The sequence below is a fragment of the Asterias amurensis genome, chromosome 4, assembly GCF_032118995.1.
Source record: "Asterias amurensis chromosome 4, ASM3211899v1".
Classification (NCBI taxonomy): Eukaryota; Metazoa; Echinodermata; class Asteroidea; order Forcipulatida; family Asteriidae; genus Asterias; species Asterias amurensis.
The window spans coordinates 2,176,410-2,183,295 of NC_092651.1; the positions used below are offsets into that span (position 1 = coordinate 2,176,410).

At 39.0% G+C, this 6,886-nt stretch overlaps 1 protein-coding gene across 2 annotated transcripts in view; it reads left to right on the forward strand.

Annotated features, from left to right (window-relative positions):
• Window positions 1-6,192, forward strand: part of LOC139936069 (E3 ubiquitin-protein ligase TRIM56-like) — a 29,616-nt gene extending 23,424 nt beyond the window's left edge. For both annotated transcript variants that reach the window (XR_011785889.1, XR_011785890.1), the window contains exons 4-6: window positions 234-335; window positions 1,735-1,850; window positions 2,765-6,192. The gene's annotated coding sequence lies outside the window, so the exon portion shown is untranslated. The remainder of the gene's footprint in view (window positions 1-233; window positions 336-1,734; window positions 1,851-2,764) is intronic.
• The last annotated feature ends 694 nt before the right edge of the window (window positions 6,193-6,886 follow it).

The following is a 6,886-nucleotide window of genomic DNA, read 5'->3' on the forward strand; positions in this document are numbered from 1 at the left end:
GCCAGGCTGGGATAACGAATAATCTATTTTAGTTTGACCCTTTCATTGATGTGTGATAAGCACTGTTTACTCACTGCTTTAAGAGTCCTAGGTGGAGAGAAAAATGAACCTCAGACAGAAGTTGTTCTCATGAATGAGATTCTGAACATGGTGTAAGGATCATCATTGGTTGGAATTCTACTGGATTTCACTTTCACATCATCTACCCTCTTTCTCATCTTTGTTCTTTACAGAAGGAGAACTCAAGTCTAGTTCAGTGTCTTTAAGATGAGGAGTGTGGGAGTCTAAAGCTGAAGCAGATGATGTCACTGCTGGAACTAAACCAAAGTAATCAGGTATGAGATGAGAGGAACCATGTGGTGTGTCTTAGAGTCAAGAAATATGATTGCAGACAAATCCACTGTCAAATAACATTCTGCTGCTGAGAGTGTTGCTTACTAATATTCTTTAAGCATAGATCTTAATGGAAAGATCTTAACTGCTATGCCAATCAACTCACCCAGTGACAAGAAACAAGTTTGAATCATATTAAAATAGTGAGGCAGTTGAGATGGTAGTCCACCTTCCTCATTCTAGAGTAGATCTTAATTGCTAGGCCAATGAGCTCACCCAGTGACAAGAAGCAAGTTTGAATCATATTAAAATAGTGAGGCAGTTGAGATGGTAGTCCACGTTCCTCATTCTAGAGTAGATCTTAACTGCTAGGCCAATGAGCTCACCCAGTGACAAGAAGCAAGTTTGAATCATATTAAAATAGTGAGGCAGTTGAGATGGTAGTCCACGTTCCTCATTCTAGAGTAGATCTTAACTGCTAGGCCAATCAGCTCACCCAGTGACAAGAAGCAAGTTTGAATCATATTAAAATAGTGAGGCAGTTGAGATGGTAGTCCACGTTCCTCATGCTAGAGTAGATCTTAACTGCTAGGCTAATGAGCTCACCCAGTGACAAGAAGCAAGTTTGAATCATATTAAAATAGTGAGGCAGTTGAGATGGTAGTCCACGTTCCTCATTCTAGAGTAGATCTTAACTGCTAGGCCAATGAGCTCACCCAGTGACAAGAAGCAAGTTTGAATTATATTAAAATAGTGAGGCAGTTGAGATGGTAGTCCACGTTCCTCATGCTAGAGTAGATCTTAACTGCTAGGCTAATGAGCTCACCCAGTGACAAGAAGCAAGTTGGAATCATATTAAAATACTGAGGCAGTTGAGACGGTAGTCCACCTTCCTCATACTAGAGTAGGTATTAACCGCTAAGGCAATGAGCTCACCCTGTGTCAAGGAGCAAGTTTGAATCATATCGAAATACTGAGGCAGTTGAGATGGTAGTCCTCCTTCCTCATTCTAGAGTAGATCTTAACTGCTAGGCCAATGAGCTCACCCAGTGACAAGAAGCAAGTTTGAATAGTGGTTAACTGTGGATAATGATAATTCTTTATGTAACAAAAGGTGGCATTTGGTCTTAACTTTGTGGTGCACACACTCATTGGATGTCGCTTTGTTCTAATTTAAAAAAAATCATATTCTACAACATTGTAAAGATTACTGTGTTGACATTTGAAAGTCCGTGTAGCTGCAATGCTATACATTATGTGGACCTCTTTTGTTCTTCGCTGTTCACGCTTGTATCACAATCTGTCCCTGTTTTTGATTCTTGTTGTCAAACTATATTGAACCAACTTATCATTCTAGTCTACTAGTCTAACCTCATTCCCAAACTTCTTGACCCCCAACAGTTAATGTCAATGCATCATACCATCAGCGAGAAGAAGGATGTGAACTACCGGACTGATGATGAAGTATATAACAATTTGGTGGTGTGGAGACAAAGCTGCATGTCACAATTGATGAGGTAAATACATCCACAATTATTGCTCATTTTGTGGAAAAAAATTTAATTCTGTAGAAAAGAATACACAATAACTATGGATTTATTGCATCGTTGAGACAAGGTCATATAATGCGGTACGATCTTGTGACAGTTGCAATGTCATACTGAGATAGTAAAGGTTTGCAATAACACCATGTAATGAGAATCTTTAAATAAGTTGGGGTGGTCCTGAAAAGAACCTGTGGTTTCAACTCAAAGTTTCGACCAGTTTGTTAATTTAGATATTATCATTACATGGTGTTACTGCAAACCATTCACTATATTGTGTTTCCACTGTGCAAAGTTTCAAATCCTACTTAATGTCATACTTGTTTTCTTATCACAACAAGAATGAATACACAAAACTTTTAAATTAAAACTATCGTCTTTTCTATTACGGTACAAAGTTGAATCTTTAGAATTTTTAAATGTTTAGTTTTTGAGCTAGCTCTTAGTCCATGGAGGTGTCGTGGCCGAAGGGTTTAGAGCACCGAATTCAAACTCTGTTGTTTCTGATCAACATAGTGTGGGTTCGAGTCCCTGTCGTAACACTAGTGTCCTCAAGCAAGTCATTAAACCATTGCTTCGTCCTTCAGATGGGACGTCATGCCGTTGGTCAAGTGTGTTGTTTAACGTCACATAAAAGAACTCTGTGCACTTGTCAAAGAGAGACGGGGTTCACCCCGGTGTTCATGGCTGTGGCTGCTGTATGCCGTGTAGCACCTTGTAAACCCTTATAATGTGCTACATAATTGGGTCTCAGAATTCATAACTTCAAAACCTATCTTTCTCTTAAAATGTATATCACAGGCGCCTTGAAATCCTTGTTGGTAGATACGTGCGCTATATAAGACTTTAATATTAATATTAATATAAATGCTTCTCTATCTTCACAGGTTGACAGAGAAACTGATAGTATCAAGAATGAGATAAATCACCACACTAAGTATGGTCATCAGGGAACCAAGCAGGCTGTGGACTGTGGTGCCAGGGGTACTCATTGGTTGCAACTCCCGCCAGAAGTCCAACGAGATTGCTGAGATCATTGCTGCAGTTTAAGAGAGAGGAGAGCATCAGGGTTTGAGTCTCAAACTGGAATCCTGATGAAGCTGTTCATGCATCAACCAATAACTGAGTTTGTGCTGCTGGAATTGGATTTGAAATCTCAACAATCTCATCTGAGGTCAATGATGCAGACATCTCTGATATTACAGTAGCAGTGAAGGCGTACCATGGACCCCAAAGTACTCCACAGCCATTGCTCAGAAAACTGCTGTAGCTGAGAAGGCCACTGCAGTAACAGGATCCTAACTATCGCAACCAAAGTTGATGATGCAGACACCTCTGATATTACAGTAGCAGTGAAGGCGTACCATGGACCCCAAAGTACTCCACAGCCATCGCTCAGAAAACTGCTGTAGCTGAGAAGGCCACTGCAGTAACAGGATCCTAACTATCGCAACCAAAGTTGATGATGCAGACACCTCTGATATTACAGTAGCAGTGAAGGCGTACCATGGACCCCAAAGTACTCCACAGCCATCGCTCAGAAAACTGCTGTAGCTGAGAAGGCCACTGCAGTAACAGGATCCTAATTATCTCAACCAAAGTGGATGATGCAGACACCTCTGATATTACGGTAGCAGTGAAGCAGTGAGTATTTAATAATGAGTATTGAGTGTTGATCCCATGTATGCCACATGCAGCTGCTGTCTGCAGCACTCACCCTAGCCCTATTTATAGGACTCTTCCTCTGTACACAGATACGGAGTCTTATTTTGGGGGTGGAAAATTTTCAAGGCCTCATAAGTAAAATCTTACCTGCATTAAGCCACTAATTTCAACAGATTCACATTCCATGGCGGCATACATTTTTCTGTGGTGGGTTTTGGTCCTCATATATTTCTCACAAATCCGGCATTTTTGTGAAATAATGCAGCTGCCAACGCTAAGAAATTCCTGTTTGATCGAACTCTCTCACAGTGTTGTTTGCTGCTGTGCGTACGCATATACATTCCGTGCAAGACGCAAGAAGAGACACATGAATTCTTGGTCACCGCATAGATATAGAATAGAATAACTAGATCAGCCGCGCGTACACATGCGCCATTGCCTGTCTAGAAAAAGTTTTGGTTCGACATGGACGCGATAAAAAAGTCACGTTCGAAAGGCGACGCACATAAAATGAACACAGGAGGTAGGTTTGGACGCGCTAAATGTCAAGTGCTGACGGCAACAAGTCGCGTGCTGCCGGCAACGCACATAAAATGAACACGGTAGATAGGCCAACGGCGGTCCCATGCCAGAACCTGCGTATGTACGTGCGGCCGATCTTATTATTTTAATTCTGTATCTGTGGTCACCGTATCTTGACTGCACAGCATTAACACGCAACAGAACGCAATATATGCGCGTCATGCTGCTCTGCGTCAATTGCATACACCAGCAGACTGTGAGTGTACGAACAAAAATGGGATTCCTTAACGTTGGGAGCTGCATTATTTCATGAAAATGACGGATTTGTGAAAATACATTGGGATCAAAACCCACCGCAGAAAAATATGGAATGTGAATCTTTTGAAATTGGCTTCCTGCAGGTAAGATTTGAGTTATGAAGCTGTGAACATTTTCTGCCCCAGAAATGTACCCTGATATCCAGGACGTCACTGTAGTACAATACAAAAGTGTAAGACCGCCAGGGCTACACTCACCCTTGCTTTTGGGAATCAAATTGCACATACAAGTTATGGTAAGACTGTAAAGGCCTCATTGCCTAAAGTGCACAGCGTATTGTGTAACAAACAGGAACATTGACAACAAAAAGGCACAACCAATATTATTGTGATGATGACATCAGGTGAATTGGGCTAAAAGGGCAACTTTTAGAATGTTGAAATTCAAACAGTTATTGATCCAAAGGTGACTTTATAAAGAACAAAATAATATTATACAAGCAGTGTTTGATCATGAGAATAAAGTTAATTGACAAATATATGTAAATTTAAGGCAGCTGATGATCAATAATGTTTTGCATTATAGCACAGTGCTGTAATATTTGTTGATGTGCAGGGCATTGTGCACCCCTTTGTGCCCATCTAAAATTTAACCCTAGTTTCGGTGTGAATAATAAAGACCTATATTTTGAGAATTCTTATAACTTATATGTTTCTTGAATACTAGAAGATTGGAATGGATGTACTCTTCCAATAACCAATGATGTACCATCCTTTTATGATATGTTTCTTTAATACTAGAGGATTGGAATGAATGTACTCTTCCAATAACCAATGATGCACCATCCCTTTATGATATGTTTCTTTAATACTAGAAGATTGGAATGAATGTATTCTTCAAATAACCAAATGTTTCATGAAATCTGGAAGATTTGACTACCCCCCTTCCTTTAAAAACCTTGTACATAATCAGTCTTAATGTATGCTAATATTTATGTATTATTTGAAAGGCGTGTTTAAGTTTTTAATGAACATTTTGAGGGTGTGAAGTAATTAAATGTTGATTTATTTACACACTAGGTAACAATTGTTTGTGTATTGTAGCTGTTCTAAAAAGGGCCTTTTTTAGCCTGAATGTTCTCCGACTTCATCTCTGGCTTATTCCAAATCTATTGAGGATAGATCTTGAACCAATTGCCTTAAGCCTGTTAGCATGAACAGTTGCCAAGCACAGAAAAAGCTTGCTTAACAGAAACTGGTTACCAGCCAAAAATCCACAAAGTTTCGTTGCTGGTGTTAATCACTGGTGTTAATGTTACCTTCAGGGCCCAACTTCATAAAGCTGTTGAGCAGAAAAACTGTTAGACAAAATTGTTTGCTAGGCATAAATTGAGTGGGGCAAAAGTCTGTCTAAACCTATTTCTAATATAACTTTGGCTGGTGATATTTTTTTGCTAAACAATACTTTTCTGTTCTTAGCTCATTTTGTTGTGCCTTGCTCACTTTTGAATTAATTGTACTACAGTTTTAATGTCGCTGCAATCAATAAGCAATCCATCATGACACAACGGTTTTATTTGTCTTTAATTCAAACCACAGTATACCAATAACAAGGCAAACCAGACTTAATGAAATCAGCATAAGAACTGTCATTGTCACTGTGGGCGTCGGGGACCCGACTGTTGCAGCAAAGTCAATAATGTCAAGATGTCTGTATAAACATTCTCAGGTTGGTCTCAATTTAAACAAACAAAGTTCATTTATTCAACAGTTTTCTTTTATTTAACCCTGTTGGGTTTCTTTACCAGCTTGTTTGAAGTAGCGATAACTTATTGCTGTGCCGAAATGATTGAGTTACAAATAAATAAGAATGACACAAAGTGGTTTTTGTTTTCCCGCCGTGGTTATTTTCTGTTGACCAGTAGTGGCAAGCTAAGCCCCTTTTGTTATTCCGTTTTTGTTGATCTTTATTGTTGATCTTGTTTTACTTCTTAGTTAAAATTTCATTATACTTAGTTCTTTTTTACTACTCTATTGTTTGGTTGTTGAGATTGTTGGTGTTTTTTGACTGGTTCTGGGTTTTGACGTTTCGTTCTCGCTTTTGTTTCGGTCATTGGGGAGGAGTAGAAACGCCGTCTGGGAAAAAATGCAAGAGACATTTTTTTTTCGTCGAGCATGCACAGAGGAAGCAAAAAGGATCAGTTGAATTTTAAAACCTTTAAATATTTCGATTGTTCCAAGAACACTCAATATAATTCATCACTACAACTTGACTATAGATTTAACTGTACGTTATTGATGACTAGAATACACAACTAAGTCAGCCTGTTTGTGTGTTTTTATTTAAACAAGGACTAAGTCAAATCTGAAAAATATCACTTATATATTACAACGATTTAATGTATACACTGTATGCTATTTAAATGAAACTTGCTAATCATCAACTTGGGGAATGGGTTTCAAAATTCGTCAAAGTAAAGTATTACCATAGATTCCTACATGTCTATAGCTTGCCCCCCTTCATTGTCATTTAGACCCTTTCCCATCACACATGTGTAGGGACCA